Source organism: Nilaparvata lugens, chromosome 7 (genome assembly GCF_014356525.2).
Source record: "Nilaparvata lugens isolate BPH chromosome 7, ASM1435652v1, whole genome shotgun sequence".
Classification (NCBI taxonomy): Eukaryota; Metazoa; Arthropoda; class Insecta; order Hemiptera; family Delphacidae; genus Nilaparvata; species Nilaparvata lugens.
Genome location: NC_052510.1, coordinates 16355448 through 16376776, shown reverse-complemented (window position 1 = coordinate 16376776; position 21329 = coordinate 16355448). Strand labels below are relative to the sequence as shown.

The following is a 21329-nucleotide window of genomic DNA, read 5'->3' as shown; positions in this document are numbered from 1 at the left end:
TTTGGCTATTCGTATTATCTTCAGTACCAACAATGCTATCAATCATACATAAGAGTTTACTCTGAAATCGGTTTTAATGGTCCTACACAAAACCTATTGAATTCCATTGACTCTAATATGTATAGTGTCCTTTTGATACAAAGTATGTAGGACTGAAAATATAAGAAAACTCTTAGAAAAGACGTATGTGAAGCCTATACATGAGAGCATATGTTGATGATATTTTGTGTTCCAAGATACCCAGGAAATCATAGGTCTAATGGATTTACGAAATAATTTAAATTGAGACATAATCATTTAGAAATTCCATGCAAGCAACATTGAAGGGTGCGTTGTTCATATTATTCCTAGATATTATGAGAATGATATATTTTATCATTTAAAGGAATATCTGAAAGTGATAATTATCAGACTACTTTAAGAGCGTTAGATTCCTAAATTCAATGTACAATGCAATAATTCCACTCAAATTTATCAACTTCATGGTCATGATATTTTCTTGACTTCTAGATCATGGTTAGGAAACAATTTAACCGCTGTACGTTGTAGGCTTCATAAACCTGTGTCTATATTCAGCCAACATGGTATCAACCAATATAGAATATTCAATCGAAAGGATTTATCCTCAAGTTTGATCAGTAAGCTATCCGCTAAGTTAGGTCTGACATGGAACAGCCAGCCAGCAGCCACCATTCTAGAATGAGAGGAATGACTCGAGTTAAAAGCAGACAGGCTCCTATAGACAAATAATAGATCCTGGTATCCGGATTATTAGTAAGCTTTTACGCCTTCCCTCTCACCTTATATCAAGATGAAGAGCTTTTCTGAACAGCAAAACACACACATACTCACACTAACATGTATACATATACTAGCACACACCACTTAAATGTGTAAGAGAAACGGGGACAAGAATCAACTAACCAGTTCTTCAATCAACGCAGTTGTTAAATCGAAAGGTGCCATAATTATGACTCAGCATTATTCAATTTCTTTGACAGTAGCTTCCAGACGAACTTCCAGCTTCGAGCAGTAGAATATATATGAAGGACTTTTTTGAAAGCTATTAAAGTGTGTTGGTTATTGGATATGTAGATAAATTTTATTTTCGTTTGAGCTTGCTTAAGAATTGATCATCATCCATCAATTTGTTCATAATTTTGGCAGGATATTCATGATTGACATTAAAGGTATTGAATATTGCAAATATTTATGAGTAGGATACTGAAGAATAGACACATGGAATATAGAGGTTCTGCTTCAGCATCACTTTTACTGGAGAAATATTTGTTTTATCACAAATAATGCAACCGTTTATTCACATTTACTGGAGAAAATTGTATGACACCGTTGTTTTCGCCAGTAAAACGGCTGCTAAGCTTTGTTGCAGCGGGTGGTGTGAGGTCGACCCACAAAATCAGCCGAGTATTTTGCCCGATTCCTGATCTAAATAAGAAGCAAAAATGTACAACGGTATTGAATTTCGCTATTTTTGCGACAGGACACAGCAGATGGGAGCTCGCGTCGTTCGCCGCTTTGCAATCCGATCTGTCCTCTTGCCATCTGCTCCTTCACAACCGTCTTAACGTTTTCGCATTTTGTTTTTCTTACCTCTCTTTTTCCTGTTCTTTCCCCTTTCGTTCATCTTGGAATTTCTCTTTCTCGTCATTCATGATTTTCATCTTATCCTTCATCGTTGTGCTCTTCTTTAGTCACATACTGTTCTTCCATTTGTATTTCTCTTTCTCACCCAGATCTTCACCTCATGTTGTCTCTCATGATCTTGTATTCTATCTATCATATTTCTTCTGTTACTTTCTAAGTAGCTGTGAATGTAATATTGAGGTAGTTATCCAAACTGATGAATAAATGTCACAATACCACAATGTCTTTTCATTGAGATCTTTTTCTTTATCCAGCTTTATTCCTTAAGATATAAAACTACTTTTCTTGTCTTAGTAGCCCATAAACTCTTCTTTGTAATCTTCATCCTCTGCTCTTTTCTTGACTTCATTTGTCTCGTTCCATTTCTCCCCTTCACAACTCTATCACTATTCCACCTCCCTTTCCCATTTTTCTCTTTTTAATGTTCTTTTTTTGCTATCTTCTTGAATCTCCCTTTTCTGTCTGCTTATCATTCCCTACGCTTTTTTTGATCTCTTCCATCACTTTTCTCTTTTATTATTCACTTTTGCAACTTCCTTCTTAATCCCTCCCAACTTCTCCCTGGGATCGCTTTCACTCCTTCGGAGATCTTTTTTATCACCTTCTTCATGCTTTCTTCCTCCTAACATTTTTTCCATCTCCTTCTTCTCAGTTTCAGCATCCCTATCCCTGATTGATTACTTCTTCTTCCGTCTCTGTTCTTTATTTATTTCCTTATTTTTCGTTTTGTGATTCATTCTCCTACTTCATTTTCAGCTAGTTCTTCTGGTTCCTTTTCTTCTTTTTCTCTGCTGCCTCTCTTCTTCTCAAAATTTCCATTCTGCTCCCACTTTGAAGATCGAACAGTTCGGTCATATCCATTTCACTCCCAAATTATTTTGGTCAACCTCCCCTGAAAGTGAGCCAAACCCTTCTTTTTCTTTTGTCGAAGAAGAAAGAAGGAGAATAGAAAAAATGAAGCTTGATAACCCTTGTAACATATTTAAATTTGGGTAGAGAAAAAAACCTAACAGAAATAGTAATAGGTCTAAAAATAAAGTAATTGGCTAATATCGCCAAGCAGATAATAATCAAGATAAGATAGCATCAGCTTGTTCTGGCTAAATGGTACAAGAACTTAAAAAGGATTTGAAGGAAGTTTATTACTCATAAATATATTATTTATAAAATATTTGAAGATTGAGGTTAGATAGATGTATTCACAGATCGGTGACCTAGAGATCGATCAAACCGAAGAACGTAGAATCTGACCAAAACCCCTTGGCAGAGCTTTATTGCAATCAGACGGTGTGCAATGTGAGAAAACACCCGTCCACGTGGCTAATTATTAGTTAGCATGGAATTAATATTAATATATATAATATTAACTAGCATGCAAAGAGCATAAATATAAAACCAAATAAAAATAATTTAATGTATTTAGGAAATAAGAGTTACCAGGCGCATGAATACCTAATAAAATTTGCATGCACCAATAGTAAAACGGCAGTTAATAGGCGGCAACTGTAGGCCAGTTCAAAAATATTTCTATATATTTATATAATTGTAGTAGATTTCGTGTAAAAATTTGTGTAATCTATGTTATCAATATGGCTCGAATGCAAAGAAATTATTAATCATATAATCTAAGCAATATTTTGGCATTCTTTGTAAGATCTATTTGAATTTAATGGCGGAGGATTGAGATATTTAAATTTTATGCTAATTTGAAAGTCGGAAAGAGGATCTGTAAAACTTGAGAAGGAAGAACCAGCACTCGCCAGCCAGATGCCACCATAAGAGGACCCCAAATATTTTAGAGCGAAGTACCTTATTAATAATTTTGTAAAAATTAAAGTTAAAGTAAATTATTAATTTCTTAAAAGACTTCGTGATGCTATTGTGAAGCAGAAGTCATTTTTCATTTTAATTAAATTTATAAACCCCTTGGAGGAGACGATTCCGGCTACCATATTCCCGGACCGCATGGAGTTGGATCGACATCGGCGGCTTACAAGAAGATTTTCGACACGTGAGTGATGTAAATTTGAATTTAGTGATGGGCGCCCTAGTGCTTCGAAATAATCTGATGATCAAAGCTAGCTCGCCGAAAGGGTTATTATAAGTTAAGAAATTAATAAGAGTAATACTTGCGCAAGTAAAAATTAGTATTAAAGGTATTTAATTGAAAGAAAAATATATAGATCAATATTTTTAGAAATTTCTATTTAATCAAAGAAGTACGAAATCTAGGCTATTAAAACATATGCATACAATATTTAATTTTTTGCAATACAATTTGCGATAATTTATCATAGTTCTAATTCACTAGATGAATGGCTCTACCTATTCCGTCAGGTGCCGAATCTTGCACCCTGAGATAAAAATATATATTCGATACAAATAAATCTACTAAATACTAGAGATTTTAATATATAGATATATTTGGATTATTAGTGGCTAATTTATCAAGCTGATCTTAGAGCACATATTTATGATTGAATTATCCAAGCAGACAAGTATTAGCAAGTACATGTCACAGCTACATGCCAAAGAATGCATATGATTTCAAGATAAAGGCACATGGTAATGATTCGTGCCATAAATCTAGAATATAAAGTTAGCCTGTGATATTTTTATTGATTTCAAATATTGTTCTATTTTTATATTATATTTTTTATCGCTCTATATATATTTTTTGCCTCGACTGATCTTTGCATTATTTATGTAATATATGTGTAAAATTTTCATGGTGTGCAATTTATTTTATATTCCTCATCTCTGTAGTATAAGTATCATTTATATATATATATATTTATTATTATTGAATTACAAGAGTTATTGGAGAAGCCCATATCTAGGCCTATCAAGATTTTTTAAGACTGAATATTATTAGAAAACCACGCCCTATTATATTAAATCTCATGCTTTACCGACTGATGCCAAGCAGGAGGCTAATCGTTATTTTATATAAAGAATAACGTGACAGAAATACATGTCGTGCCAACGTGGGACTGATGATGAGAGCCAAGCTCATTGAATAATTACTTGAAATTAGGTCAATAACCATAGTGAAAATTATAGATAACTTATACGAGTTGTGAGGAAAACTGGCGAAGGAATATTTGTATTACTTTTTGGGGAAACAAGAGCTTTAAATAGAGAGAAATTATATGTTTTAAAGAAAATTTTATATTATTAGTACTGTGAAAAATTACATGTTTATAGAGAGAGATTATATTTTATAAGCCTAAACTGCTATTACTTTCTAGTCAAAAATATATTAGGTGTTTAAGCCGGTTGGAAAATAAGTCGCAGCCTGTAAACTAGCCAAAAATAAATCAACAAAACATTGAGGGCGCTAGAGCATTGTAAAAAACTTAAGTATAAATACCTGGTTGTAAGAGTATCCAAACACTTTACACATCACTGTTCACTGTAAGTCCCGGTTGTGTCTCTTTTTTAAGCATTTTCGCTTATCATTCTTATCACTGTTTAATTAGCATTTATCACATTGACATAATGAATCACACTCCCGCAAACTCTGAAGTTTCATATATGTACGGCGGTTGCACAGATCCCACTTTGTCGACTCCGAGCACATCAAACCCCACCACGGTAGATGCCAATACGCCACGAGAAAGGGAACCAGGAAGCGTCGGGTCGATAATTTTCGATCCACCAGGTCTGCAACCTCTATCCTCCACTCGAATCGACGCCGCTGACACACCATTGAATCAACGGATAGTAGAGATCAATTTTGAAGGGGGCGAAGAGCAGTCTGCAGAACCCGCATCGCCGGAGGCCGAGTCACACCTGGGCAAACAGAGTATGTTTTCAACCACAGAACTAGATCCGCTTCAAAAGGTAATAATGGAACAAACGAGTAGCACTTTCAACATTATGTTACAAAAAACAATGGATAGTATGATGCAGGAAATTAAAAAGGAGATTGCTACAGTAAAAGAGGAAAATAAACAGACAGTGGAACAGGGCATGAAAGAGACCACAGGCGCTATAAAATCAGTAGAACAACGGTTGGATAATATTGAAACTAAAGTAGAGAGTCATAGGGAAGAGTTAAAAGCAATGATAACCCTACAAAAAGAAAGTCAAGATAAAGTTACGGCAGGATTATCGGAAAGGTTAGATACGGTTACATGTGAACTCAATGAAAGGATAGACAACTTAAATACACAAATCGCTACACCTATTCAGGATATAACAAATAACATTAAGGCCGATTGCCACCAAGAAATCCACAAACAGATTACCGTTGCCAATCAAAACTTAACAACTACAGTTGACAAAAATATTAACAATATTAAAGAAATACAAAACAAACAGATTAATATGTCCACAAAAATGAACCAACTGCAAGGTAGCATCAATCAAAACACTGAAACCTGTAAAGCTTTAAATGGAACTCTACTAATTCAGAAATCCACTCTGACTCAACTAAATCAAGAAATAAACGCAAATAAAATTACACATAATAGTCAATGGCAGATCACACAGGAAAAAATAATAGCATTGGAAAATCATATTCAACAACAACCTCAAGGAATTCAAACAGACAACCTCAACGTACATAGTATATTACAAGGACTAGGAAAATTTGATAACACTGATCGCCATTTGCAACCTCAACCATTCATTGATCAGATAAAATTAGTACAAACTCTTGCACCTACCTCTTGGAATTTTTGGCGTCTCCGTTTGACTAATTTATTGATTGGCGAACCCCTGATGTTTTTTCGGAGTAGAGCCCATGAGTTTACATCATTGGATGAGTTTGTCGCTGTCTTCCTGGAACAGTATTGGAGCAGAAGTAAACAGTTGGACGTGCTAGCGGACATCATATCATGCGATTTCAACCCTAACTTAGACGGTGCATGTACCACTTTCGTCACTGCCATACAATTTAAAAATTCTCAACTGAGCGAGCCCATTAATGAATCGGCGTTAGCAAGCATTATTTTAAAGAAGCTACCGTATCAAGTTAGAATGGCACTCGCCACACAACCCATTACTGATTGTAAGCAGCTGATTAATCATTTATATGGCATACAGTCTGCAATGGCAATATCAACCCACCGCTCAGACCAGAGATACGCATCAAATCAGCATAATTCAAAATTTAATCCGCATAACAGCCAAAAATATGAACCGGTATCATATGATCGCTACCGATCTGCTCCCCATTTGAACGCCGCTATGAGCACAGGCAAAATGGTAATTGGAATAATGAAAAATTTCAAAATCGTACAACCAACCACTATGCCCAGCAGAGCAATCGTAGGAATCACTATGATGGCCGTGATCGATTAAACTCACATAATAATAATACACAAAACAGTTACAACAGAAATTATAAACCACCACCTCAACAAGTAAGTACAAACTATACACTAACACATGCAATAGGTTTGAATCAACAAAAAACCCGGAACCCAACACCCAACGACCCGCCACCAGACATACAGAAAACTACAGCTAATAAATCAGGACTATATGATAACCCCAATATCCAACCACAAAAAACCGCCGCCAAAAATGCAATTAAAACCAGCCGCAAGCATCAACCTCTATTCAGTATTCTGTTCCCCACCGAAGAGCAACCCGCCGAAGACCCATCACCGCAGGAAGAGCAGCCCGCATATCCAGAGACCGTCACCACACTACCCGCCTTGAACGTCACACTCGCGCATCAAGAGACCGCCACTACACCCGCGCATCAATCAACCCCACAGCAGACCAAGGCCCGGAGACGGAGGCGCCCGAGGACACCCGACCGGCATCAGGACGAGGAGAACGGACTACATGACCGAAAAAAGAACATGCACCGAAAGGCCCGGAGGCGGAAGAAGCGACGAAGGAGGAACCGCGCGCGCCGATGGAAGCCGCATGCACGGTTTAAACGCCCGAGGAGGATACCGGACCGGGACCAGGTTGGAGAACAGACCACCGACGTCATGCATCCGCGGCACATTCGCTTCAAGAGGGCAAATCAGCGATGTGACCGGCAAAATGGATTGAATGAATGGATTAAAACTGGAGCTACTGATAGGACTACTATGGATTCGTGCATGGGCAACAAGGAAATGGAAGATGGACTAATGAATAATGGAAGGTGGTTAAGAAGAGTGAAAGAAACAAGGAATTATATTAATAAAATGGGAGTACCGGGGCTATTATATGTGGAAAGATTATATTATTAAAGAACTAATTAATGTTTTGATTTATTGTATTGTGTGGATTACCATGGCTGTGATAATATTGAAAAGTGATGCTATAATTAAGACCATGTTATTGTTGAAAGAATTTATTAGTGTTGGTTGGAAGTGTTATATTATTGAATTGTTTATTATGATGATGAAGCCTAACAATGAATTTAAGTGGAAAGTATTGGATGAAGTTGATTGGAAGCTTTATATTATAAAGTCGTTTATTGGTGTAACTAGAATTATAAAAAATGCCACTAAAATGAAAATATTGAGACTCAACGGAATAAAAATAGAAATCATAAGGAAGAAAACAGAACCAGATCAAGGAATTGTTTTAAAAGATACACCAGATACCAGGGCTTTAAATTCATGATGAAAAATTATCAACTAGGACAGCCTCAACAATCAACAAATCAACAGCAGATAACCTAGCCAGCCTACAACAGCTATAAGCAGAAAACCAAAAGATACGGGAAAGCCACGAAATTTCTACAAGCCATATCACAGAATTTGAAATAAATATGATAAGAAGTCAAAGGAAAACAACACTATCAAGCCAATTACTAACCTTCCTTAATAAATTTAAAATTGGTATAGGACCTCGTGGCAACAATCCAATGTTTTAATTCCTTCCAGCCGTCAGAAGCCTGCAATAAGGAAAAGAACAATTTTTAAATATGTAATTAAATTATATACATCAGATAAAAAAGGACACAAGCGGGGATAATAAAATTAAAATTTGTTAATTACCTTTTTAAGAGAAAAAATTGAGCAGTTAGGTTAGTTATGAAAGTCGATAGCAAATTCTGCTGTAACATGTAACACTATGAATTGTAGAACAGCGAACAGCTGACCAAAGCCACCCAAATCAAATGAATGTAATATCTGTTGAACATATGTTTATAAAAAGAAGTACTGTACCCAAAGAGTTATTTATTATTGTTATTTATTATATTTATTAATGTCGATATATTTATTTATATGTTTTTATATTTATTACTTTTAATTATGCCACGTTTGTTACCTGAAAAGATTTAAAGTGAATACCAATTACCAAAACCAAAGAGCCATTAGCAAAAGAAAGTATTGTACCTGATGTATAGAAAATTATTTATATTAAGACCTAAGAAATACTATAAGATATAAGCCCAGAAGTTTATGAATCGAAATTATTGTCTAAAAGGAATCATTTATGAGAATTATGAAATGTGTGTAGTTAAGTTGGCAGCCCTGCAAGCGGCGAATTCAAAAATTACTGTGTTGTAAATGGTGTCAGGAGGAGTACGTTTAGAAGTTTATATTTATGATATTTTTATGTGTGTTGAGGAGGAGAATTTGTTATTGTATTTGATAAAGGTATAAAGGAGATGCAGCAAATATGACTGCGAAATGTGATAGAAGTAGGAGAGTATAATTTATAAATAAAGTATAGTGTATATCAGTGTATTTGAAGGGTGGGTTTTCATTAAAAACATTGTGATTCTCAAATATTTTGAATTCAAACCCAGGGGCGCGTGTAACATATTTAATTTGGGTAGAGAAAAAACCTAACAGAAATAGTAATAGGTCTAAAAATAAAGTAATTGGCTAATATCGCCAAGCAGATAATAATCAAGATAAGATAGCATCAGCTTGTTCTGGCTAAATGGTACAAGAACTTAAAAAGGATTTGAAGGAAGTTTATTACTCATAAATATATTATTTATAAAATATTTGAAGATTGAGGTTAGATAGATGTATTCACAGATCGGTGACCTAGAGATCGATCAAACCGAAGAACGTAGAATCTGACCAAAACCCCTTGGCAGAGCTTTATTGCAATCAGACGGTGTGCAATGTGAGAAAACACCCGTCCACGTGGCTAATTATTAGTTAGCATGGAATTAATATTAATATATATAATATTAACTAGCATGCAAAGAGCATAAATATAAAACCAAATAAAAATAATTTAATGTATTTAGGAAATAAGAGTTACCAGGCGCATGAATACCTAATAAAATTTGCATGCACCAATAGTAAAACGGCAGTTAATAGGCGGCAACTGTAGGCCAGTTCAAAAATATTTCTATATATTTATATAATTGTAGTAGATTTCGTGTAAAAATTTGTGTAATCTATGTTATCAATATGGCTCGAATGCAAAGAAATATTAATCATATAATCTAAGCAATATTTTGGCATTCTTTGTAAGATCTATTTGAATTTAATGGCGGAGGATTGAGATATTTAAATTTTATGCTAATTTGAAAGTCGGAAAGAGGATCTGTAAAACTTGAGAAGGAAGAACCAGCACTCGCCAGCCAGATGCCACCATAAGAGGACCCCAAATATTTTAGAGCGAAGTACCTTATTAATAATTTTGTAAAAATTAAAGTTAAAGTAAATTATTAAATTTCTTAAAAGACTTCGTGATGCTATTGTGAAGCAGAAGTCATTTTTCATTTTAATTAAATTTATAAACCCCTTGGAGGAGACGATTCCGGCTACCATATTCCCGGACCGCATGGAGTTGGATCGACATCGGCGGCTTACAAGAAGATTTTCGACACGTGAGTGATTTAAATTTGAATTTAGTGATGGGCGCCCTAGTGCTTCGAAATAATCTGATGATCAAAGCTAGCTCGCCGAAAGGGTTATTATAAGTTAAGAAATTAATAAGAGTAATACTTGCGCAAGTAAAAATTAGTATTAAAGGTATTTAATTGAAAGAAAAATATATAGATCAATATTTTAGAAATTTCTATTTAATCAAAGAAGTACGAAATCTAGGCTATTAAAACATATGCATACAATATTTAATTTTTTGCAATACAATTTGCGATAATTTATCATAGTTCTAATTCACTAGATGAATGGCTCTACCTATTCCGTCAGGTGCCGAATCTTGCACCCTGAGATAAAAATATATATTCGATACAAATAAATCTACTAAATACTAGAGATTTTAATATATAGATATATTTGGATTATTAGTGGCTAATTTATCAAGCTGATCTTAGAGCACATATTTATGATTGAATTATCCAAGCAGACAAGTATTAGCAAGTACATGTCACAGCTACATGCCAAAGAATGCATATGATTTCAAGATAAAGGCACATGGTAATGATTCGTGCCATAAATCTAGAATATAAAGTTAGCCTGTGATATTTTTATTGATTTCAAATATTGTTCTATTTTTATATTATATTTTTTATCGCTCTATATATATTTTTTGCCTCGACTGATCTTTGCATTATTTATGTAATATATGTGTAAAATTTTCATGGTGTGCAATTTATTTTATATTCCTCATCTCTGTAGTATAAGTATCATTTATATATATATATATTTATTATTATTGAATTACAAGAGTTATTGGAGAAGCCCATATCTAGGCCTATCAAGATTTTTTAAGACTGAATATTATTAGAAAACCACGCCCTATTATATTAAATCTCATGCTTTACCGACTGATGCCAAGCAGGAGGCTAATCGTTATTTTATATAAAGAATAACGTGACACCCTTTCGGTCTTCTCTGGTTTCAATCACAGACTGCAACCTCTTCCACTTGGAGAGCACATGCCACATCCGATTTGAAGTTCAACGCCAAATACCTTCATCATTCGACCTCACTTCCTCTCCTATTTTGAAAATGACACCAATTGCGATACTCCAAAACTATTTTGAATGTTCAAAAAATCATTTGAAACTTCTGACTCCATGGTTTTCAACACTTTGAAACTTGTATATTCTCATAAGCCTCAACTTCAGTGATCGAAGAATTCGTTATTTCAAATTATTTCCAGACCAACTCAAAAAAATGACGTGTCACGAACATAAAAAAATTGTAAGCTTCAAGAATGGGAATTTTTACTGAGTACAATTTCCTCATCATCACTGAGCTTGAGCATCAGTTATGGATGGGATGATGTTGAGAGATGAAACCACCTACTAAATGACTATGGTCTCAGTTACATTTATCACTCTGATTAAAAATGTTGGTAGTGCTCATAACTCTCTTTTTCTCTTTCTAAGATGAGTGAACCTACCAAGTAATCATATTCTCTATATTACTTATTACTTTTATTCATAATATTGAGTTCATAACTTTAAAATGTAATATTTTCTACACAATTACTTGTAGATGTAATGGAAATTGAAAAGATAAAATGCGACACTCAAATTGGAGAATCAGATCAGCCCAGACCATTCAAAACACATTGAATGTAGTGCAACTGATCAAAAGGTGTGTAAATCCAATTGAGATTTGCTCATAGTAGAAATGTTTGTTTATGGAGCAATAAGACAATAAAAGCCGGTGGAGTGATAATTGAATGGTTGTTCAGTAGATGGAGATCAGAGTGGTGTTTGGGCTGATCTGATCGTTGGCTGTGATAAGTGGTTATGGCAGAAAAATGTTGACCAAACCAGCTTCGAATGCCGTTAGCCAAGCAGTGGAAGAAGTATTAGCACAAAATTAGCATTAACGGCAGCATGGGCACTGATTTTCTACTCATATTGCATGAGAAGCAGTCGAATGCAAGGGTGAATGAGAGAGGATATTGGATAAAGAATAGAGAGGAAGAGAGAAAAATGCTTTTGAGAGAGGAGCCTTGAGGTGCTTCTGTAAGTTAATGGGCGCAACCACAAAGATTGGGCCACTGGTAACAAGAGCCTTTCTCTCTCCTCTCTGCCCTTTTCACTCTCTCATTTTCTTCAATACCCATACTTTTTTATCTCACCTCTCTCTTCTTTTTCTTTTCCCTCCTCCCTCTGGCGCATGCCGCCGTTTTGCACTCAATTTACCTTATTTATTTCTTCATTAGCTGCTGCATTCTCCGCCTTCAATATTTTCTCTCTCTCCTGAAAATACTCTTGTATATCCAGTCTCAACTTCCATCTCTCTTTCCTCTTTCGGATCTTTCATGACTGCACAATGTTTGCTTCTCAACCACTTTGTACTTCTTGATTACATGAGCTTCTAATAGACTCCCCTGTATTTGGACTAGTATTGAATTGAATGTTATTTTTGAATGGAATTCATCGAGGTTTCTACTTTAAAGTGAAGCCTGTCTCATTTTTATCCTTTTTTGAAAGTTTTACGTCAAAATCACCCATTATAGTTGATAGGTTTTGGAGACGAGGGTCTAAGACCTGATTATTATTTTATTTCCTGAAAAGAATTTCAAGGCTGGTGTTGGCGTCGGGCCATACGACTGAATGAATGAATAGTTGATAGGTAGGTAGGATACAATCTGAGTAGCTAGTGAATATTTTCAAAAATTCACGGCACATTACTCTTTTTGAACTATAGGTAGATAACAAGTGTATCTCATGTCAGGATTCAATTTTGAACGTTGGAAAAGTACAGAAGCTTTCAATGTTGATCAATTTCATTTTAAATGTGTTTACATTCTAAGTTGAGGATTTGACCGAATAACCCTTCTTATGCATTTGCTTTATCAAGTTGAATACGATTTTTCACTGAAATATCAACTTTATAATTCACGATTTTAATCGAAATGATAATGAATGTAAATGATTGTTCAATTATAGAATATTACTTGTATCCTTCTGTTATATTTTCAAGAAGCCCTATTGATAGATATTTTGAAAATGAATGATTATATTCACAAAATTCAAGTTATAAGCGGAATCATTTTATCCTTGCAGGTTTAGAAAGTATTCAATCAATGCAATGCAATACAGTTTAGTCTAAAATCAAGAATATTGAAAAACATTCACTTATTCTTAAACTTCTCTGTTAAAAATATTAAAAATCAATGCCCAAATAAAATGTTCTGAATGTGAGCTGACAACTCAATGTTTTAGTAGCTTGAAGCGTGTGATGTTCTCTACCCTCTCAACAACTTTCAGAAGCTGCTCTATTGAACAAACCGTTTATTATCTTCATCCATTGTAAATTGCCAAAACAAGCGAAAAGCATTCTTGTATTCTATTATTATATTTTTTATTGGATGAAATGATCTGGTATATCCACTTACACGCTCTTAAAAGGCGGATCACTATCACACTCGCATACTTACTCTCAATCACCCTCTCTTTCAAACTATCTCTATCTCCCTTGCTCTCGAAACGTTCTATACAAAAACGAAGCTGCTCTCTCCTTTCCAACATTATTTCTATCTCTTTCACTCTTGTTAGTTCTGTAAGACCCTCTAAATCCATCTACTTGAACAGGCTTGAATCTATAGTATCATATTACACACCTCTATTATACACAGAAATAATAGAGTTGAGTTCAATGATGATGATGATAATGATAATGGGCAGTACAATGAGAACGTATACAGCAATTCACCAGACGGACTGGGATAGTGATATAATAATTGTGCTTGGTATATCACTATACAACTGCGAGGTACAAATTTATCAAGAGGGTATGATATCAATAGCATGGTACTCATGTAGGTTACAATATTGTTCTATATTTATATTTACTATAATGCGTAGTAAATGATACCTATAGCTTTGTCTAATCACAGGCTGCCATGTTAAGTGTGTTTCATTCATAGGCGCTGCTTGCTTTGACATGGTAATCAAGCTGGCTGTACCTATTGTGCAGGCTGTGACATACTGGGTAGCAACGCAGCCCCTATTGCAGCCTATCCTGTTTTCACCTTCTAGTGGGAAATGATACACCCACTGACAGTTGATTCTTGTTCCGTTGAATTTTTTAGGGGTTTATACAGATCATTTCGAAGAAGTACTGTATTTAGTACTGAATTACTGTGGTAGAAATGAGAAGAAACTGTAACGAATTTTGTAGAAGATTTTTGGTGCCTTAATTATTGGAAATTGGAAGAGATTATAACCAATTTTGTAAAGGTCTTTGAATAAGGATTTATGAGATGCCTGCCTATTCCATCCAATTATTGATTGGAGCATTACAAACTTCCCTTTATTGGAACGATTACGAGTGGGCTATACTTTGGACATATGTTAGTATTTATAATATACCATCATACTAAAATTATTTGAATTCGATTACAGCACATCAAATTCACTAGATTGTGAATAGGAACTATTGAATGAATACACGAATTTCTGAGCTTTGTAAATTGACGACAATCAGCTCCATCTCATTGAAATGACTGGCACATTTCACACCAATGCTCAGCCATATTCCTGTTGCAATTAACTCCTGTCACAATAACAATTATTCATTAATGATAGCCCTAGCTACACATCCATCCTGTCTTGGATCCTTTTTCGGTGCACGATTCTTACGATTTTCAAAGGTGCAGTACTCCATTTCCGCTTGTTACTAAGAAAATGATAGACCAAGAAAGTTGGTTCTCTGGCAGCCAGGAAAGCTCATAGATCCATCCACATTTACAACAATGACAGGGCAGTTTCTGACACGTTCCATTGTTCAGAATAAGCCAGAATGTATTGTGGATTGTGGCCATTTCCGGTCTGGTTTGTACTGTGTATCTCTTTTTACACCGCGTAGAATCTCTTCTCACTCCTAATTTCAGGCGGTAATTTGACAATTTAGTAAACAAATTTCTGTTACGGTCGGCAGTAAACAATTATAACAATGCCTGAGGCGTAACAATGCAGTGGCAGAATATCTGGGAAATATTCGTTATCACGAGAAGAGACAACAAATTTAGGTTAGCGATAGGTAATTTATGCGAAACCAATACACCTACAGTGATCAGTTACAGTTGCAATCTCTCCCGCCTGATATTGTAAGTTTGTGAATTCCAGTTCTTGATTTGAATCAAGCTCTGAGTGATTAAGTGATATTTCGATCAAACTATTCTATCGGTGGAAGTAGTATTGAGTTTTGGCATTTGACTCTGATTGCTGCCATGAATAAAAAAATGGATATGTTCAACAACTACATTACCATACACATTAAGACAACAATGTTCTGCCATTCTCTTTGCATATTCACCAATATCTTGAAATTGAGGTGCTGTCACCATTGGTTGGAATTACCTCGTCTTTGTTCAACATAACGATCCCACATTTGCCAATGGGACAACTTGTCGGAAATGTGTGTTCATAAACGATGCAAGGAAGCGTTCTTAGCTAATCAGGCCTTGGGGAAACAAACAAAATCATCAAACCAGCTGAGAAAATCGTTATGTTAGATTCCTTTTGGTTGATGCTATTGAATCAAAACGTTACTTCTCAAAGTGGCTCAGCTACTTATCCTATACATAGAAGCTCTATAGACAGTTTTCCACATATTAACTTCAATTAATTATTGAGAGCCAACTGAAACACACTTCGAAGATAATATTGTTCGGAATTTGTTAGTGAAATACTTCAGGTAAATTCTCAACTTTTTTAAAATAACAATGAATGATATTATTTACTAGTAATATCGAGTAAGTGACCCACATTGACTTAGCAAAATTTTCTCGATGTATCTATTCGATATGTTCTTGTTAAAATGTTGTTCTAGCTTTCAAGTAAACATTAATATTCCCCTCAATCCACATTGGACCCGAATCGCAGTAAGTGGTATCGAACGCATAAGGCGATTGATACTTCGCGGTCCAACTTTGGAAACCATAGGATGATGATAGCATGAGTTAGGCCAACAAAACAGAGCTCTAACTCTACTTTGCAAGAGGATTTCGAGCTCTTTGGCGTCATCAGACACTTCACTTGACTCCGAGGCACCACTTTGCCTAAAGCTCTCGCCTTGTGTGCGCTATGCAGCTTATGTAGTGCAATATTACACACAGTTAGATCCACAGTCTACTGTCAGTATTTCTTGTAGGTAGCACCAACGCTTCTCATTCAACCAATGCTGAGAGTTTGAAGAGAATCTGACTGAGAGCGTCACGAAGTAGGATCAAGTGCGAACTGGGAAGCATCGAAACATGCTCGGAGACTGAGAAGCCTCTGTCTAATCCTCTTACAAGTTTTGCAGCGAAGAGTGCCGATAGCTGGTGAGCTGGCGAGGCTCCATGTCATGTGTGTGTCTAGTCTGCTACATGCTTTTAGCTTCTTAAGGTTTCACTCCTCTACAAACAGAAAGCTCTGCTGCAGAAATGATCTCGGTTCAATAACATCGATAAGACTCTTCCAGATTGATTAAGAAGTTAAGTAGATAGTTGATATCTACATTGAAATTCTTGTTGGGGTTGTTTGAAGTTGATAATGTTCAAAATTGAATAAGCAACAATAATCAGAATAATCAGAATAAGCGACATTAATACAGCTAGATTATAATAACACGTTATACAATAAACTAGATTAAATTTTTTCACTTTTTGTTTAGATGAGAAGTTGATATTGTGGTAATTATTCATATTGAATGAAAAATTCTGAGATAAACTTATCAGAGATAAACTGAGTTCATCAGAGATTGACAATGGTGTAATGACCGAAACCGGTATCAATAAATCTGTGGTTTTTTGACAATTTCTTAGTCTTTTTCATTCAATAGATTGAATGTGTATCGATATCAAATGAGAAATATTATGTTATCTTCAACTGTTCCAATAAATAACTTGAGTGAAGTCCTGGAAAAGGAAGCGAATAGTGTTATTTTTATTATGTCAATTTGAAAAGTAGGTATTTATTGACAACTTCCATTTATAAATACCTGCTCGTGATGTTCTTTCACATGTCATTCAGGTAAAATTTCATTTTTTCAAAAATATTTTGGCTGAAAAATGGATAGTAAAATTTAAATTCGTGAATGGTATTTCAATACAACTATTTACTGCATAGGTAATACTCTACGAAATATCTAATATATGGGGCGATCAATTCGACAAGAAAAATAATGCGTTGTACTGTATGGGGTCATTTCGGTATGAACGAGTTAGTGTCGAGAATTATTATTATCATCAACTTATCAAGTTATTACTCCAGAAAGAGAAGCTAACTTTACCGATCATTGATAAAAATATATAAACCTTTGGAGCAGTTCAAAGTCTCCAACATTATTCTCTTCCTCTTGCAAGGAGTGAAACCTGATTCAGCTACTGTTAGCTACGTAGCTATGAGTGCATCCAATTATTTCCATTCTCATTCCACTACTATTACAGAGATAAGAACACGATAGCACACCCTCTGCGCGGAAACTGATTTATTTCCTCATTCAAATGTCACAAAGCACATAAATCGAAGGCCCAATGAATCTCGTCTAAAACAGCAATGTAATGTGGCATAATAGGTGTATTATTTCTTACTGCAGTAGTTTGAAGTTGATAATGTTCAAAATTGAATAAGCAACAATAATCAGAATAATCAGAATAAGCGACATTAATACAGCTAGATTATAATAACACGTTATACAATAAACTAGATTAAATGTTTTCACTTTTTGTTTAGATGAGAAGTTGATATTGTGGTAATTATTCATATTGAATGAAAAATTCTGAGATAAACTTATCAGAGATAAACTGAGTTCATCAGAGATTGACAATGGTGTAATAACCGAAACCGGTCTTTCTAAGTATCAATAAATCTGTGGTTTTTTGACAATTTCTTAGTCTTTTTCATTCAATAGATTGAATGTGTATTGATACCAAATGAGAAATTATGTTCTCTTCAACTGTTCCAATAAATAACTTGAGTGAAGTCCTGGAAAAGGAAGCGAATAGTGTTATTTTTATTATGTCAATTTGAAAAGTAGGTATTTATTGACAACTTCCATTTATAAATACCTGCTCGTGATGTTCTTTCACATGTCATTCAGGTAAAATTTTATTTTTTCAAAAATATTTTGGCTGAAAAATGGATAGTAAAATTTAAATTCGTGAATGGTATTTCAATACAACTATTTACTGCATAGGTAATACTCTACGAAATATCTAATAATATATATGGGGCGATCAATTCGACAAGAAAAATAATGCGTTGTACTGTATGGGGTCATTTCGGTATGAACGAGTTAGTGTTGAGAATTATTATTATCATCAACTTATCAAGTTATTACTCCAGAAAGAGAAGCTAACTTTACCGATCATTGATAAAAATATATAAACCTTTGGAGCAGTTCAAAGTCTTCAACATTATTCTCTTTCTCTTGCAAGGAGTGAAACCTGATTCAGCTACTGTTAGCTACGTAGCTATGAGTGCATCCAATTATTTCCATTCTCATTCCACTACTATTACAGAGATAAGAACACGATAGCACACCCTCTGCGCGGAAACTGATTTATTTCCTCATTCAAATGTCACAAAGCACATAAATCGAAGGCCCAATGAATCTCGTCTAAAACAGCAATGTAATGTGGCATAATAGGTGTATTATTTCTTACTGCAGTAGTAACTACTTGTAGATGTAGAATTCTGGTCAATTGCAATTATATTACATCATGTAGCTAGGTGTAACCCACGCCACTATCTTGATCATACTTATAATAAGTTGAACCAATATAATATAATATGTTTAATGCCAAACAAGATTGTCTGGGTTTATAATTGGGATTGTGTTCACAATAATATTGTCGACCTGAAAATATTATCTAGTGATCAAGTCGGCGAACTGCTATTTCTTTCAATCTTGTCTCAGCCTACTGCTAGAAAGGAGATCAATACTTTGATAAAAAAAATTCGACAATAAATCTACTTTCTATCACATACGGTTTCTGTATTTAGGTTACAAGATAAATAAAAATTGTTTCAAGTGGTCTACAATACATGCTAGTATAAAACTTAATAATTGAACTATGAACTATAGTTTAATTGATCATTGAACTATGTGCTTATAAATTGCAATTCCAAAATAATGTTTATGTAGCAAATAAGATTTATTGGAAAGGAATAGAAAACTTGGCTCATCTACTACTATTACTCTTACACAGTGGAAGCTAAGAATTCAAGCTGAAGGAAGTCGAAATTATCTAAATTGAAGAGGTCAAGGAATCACACTAATTGAACTCTAAAAGCCACTTCATAATTCAAATAGTAAATTTCCATGCGGTTAATGCTCTGTGACATTATGATGAAACAATAACATTTCACCATCGAGAAACTATAGTTTCTATGATTTTCAACCAGAGGATATAGGAATAGTTCTATGAGAATACTTGTCTGTTCCTTTGAGGCTATGCACCACGCTTTTGAAAAACATTTTACAGGTGACATTCTTGAAAGTATTCAAATTTGGATATTATCAAGTTTCCCAAGGAAGCAAATTCCCAAGGAAAAACTTCTTTTACGCTTCGCGACATGAGCAGTTCTAGTTAAAATCTTGGGGGAGATCGATTGCCGGATTGGAAGCAAATAGATTTATGAAATTTTGATAAAGATACATTCTACAACATACTGTCTATCTCATGACATATTTGATTTTCCAGCATATCAATTTTGAGGAAATTCATTCAATTTTGAAAAATTACTCAAAAACGCATCTTTCAATGCTACACATGTCTGAAATCATTGTAATCTATTGAAGATGTCTATTGTTGAGACGAAGTCGCTAACTAATCAAGTGAAACAGACTCCTGATAAGGCACCATTTTAGGAGAGACTGTATCTGAAAATCTCCAACAAATTATTATGAAGTTTGCTGCCTAGTCCATTACAGCTTATCATCGGTTATCACTCGGTCTGGTTATCCCATTCCGATTCACCTAATTCACTCACTGTATTTAGAGGCTGTCGCGCCACCATATGGACAGTAGAAACCGAAAGATAGACCCACAGTAACAGTAGATAGATCCGAAATGCTGAAATCGGAGCTATGGAGCTGAAATGATTTGGTAGCTGGGTACCACCCAGTCCACAAAACCTAATGGAGCGGACTTCCTTTGGTCTCCATTTAGGATAAAACAAAGTATCTCCCTTCTTTTCTATCTGGGATGAGAATAGAACTCTCCATCCTTTTCTATTTCGGATGACAGCAATCAGGCCTTCTCATTGGCTGTGGCTCCCGGCCGGCAATACACTGTAGTAAACAATACGAACAATGAATTGAGTCTGTGTTTTTATCCATTCATAAAAGGACGGCAATTGTTGAAAAGACGAGAGGCGCACCAGGCTTCCCCTTTCATTCATTCATAAATTCATGCCGGACGAATTCATTCATGGCTCCATTCACAATAAATGGGTGGCAATTATTGCTGCCATTATTCCATATTGAACTCGTAGGAAGAGCCGATTACAAGTGTTGTAAATGTTGTGGATAATATTGTGATATTCTATTTTTTGAGAAGAAGAGTACAACCAATCCTTTAGTATAGAATTCATTGTTTTGGAAAACTTATTTATACCTCAAAAGCAATTGTCCCTCTTTATTTTTTTTGACGGATGATGCCCATATGAGTATAAACTCGTACTAAAGTGATGACAGACCAAATAGACGATAAGATATCTGTGCTAAATTGAGGCCCGGTTCCTAGGACATTTATTGATTGTAATTGACAATTGAATCTATATTGAATCACAACATGGTCCATCAGATTTATTAAGAATCCTGGAAAACCTGGAAAATCAATGTTGATAGAGACGTGTAACAAAATTGAAT

General features: G+C 34.9%; 1 protein-coding gene across 1 annotated transcript in view; it reads left to right on the top strand.

Annotated features, from left to right (window-relative positions):
• LOC111051792 (homeobox protein SIX6) overlaps nt 1–21329 on the top strand; it is a 67578-nt gene that overhangs the window by 40242 nt on the left and 6007 nt on the right. The gene's annotated exons all lie outside the window — the stretch shown is intronic.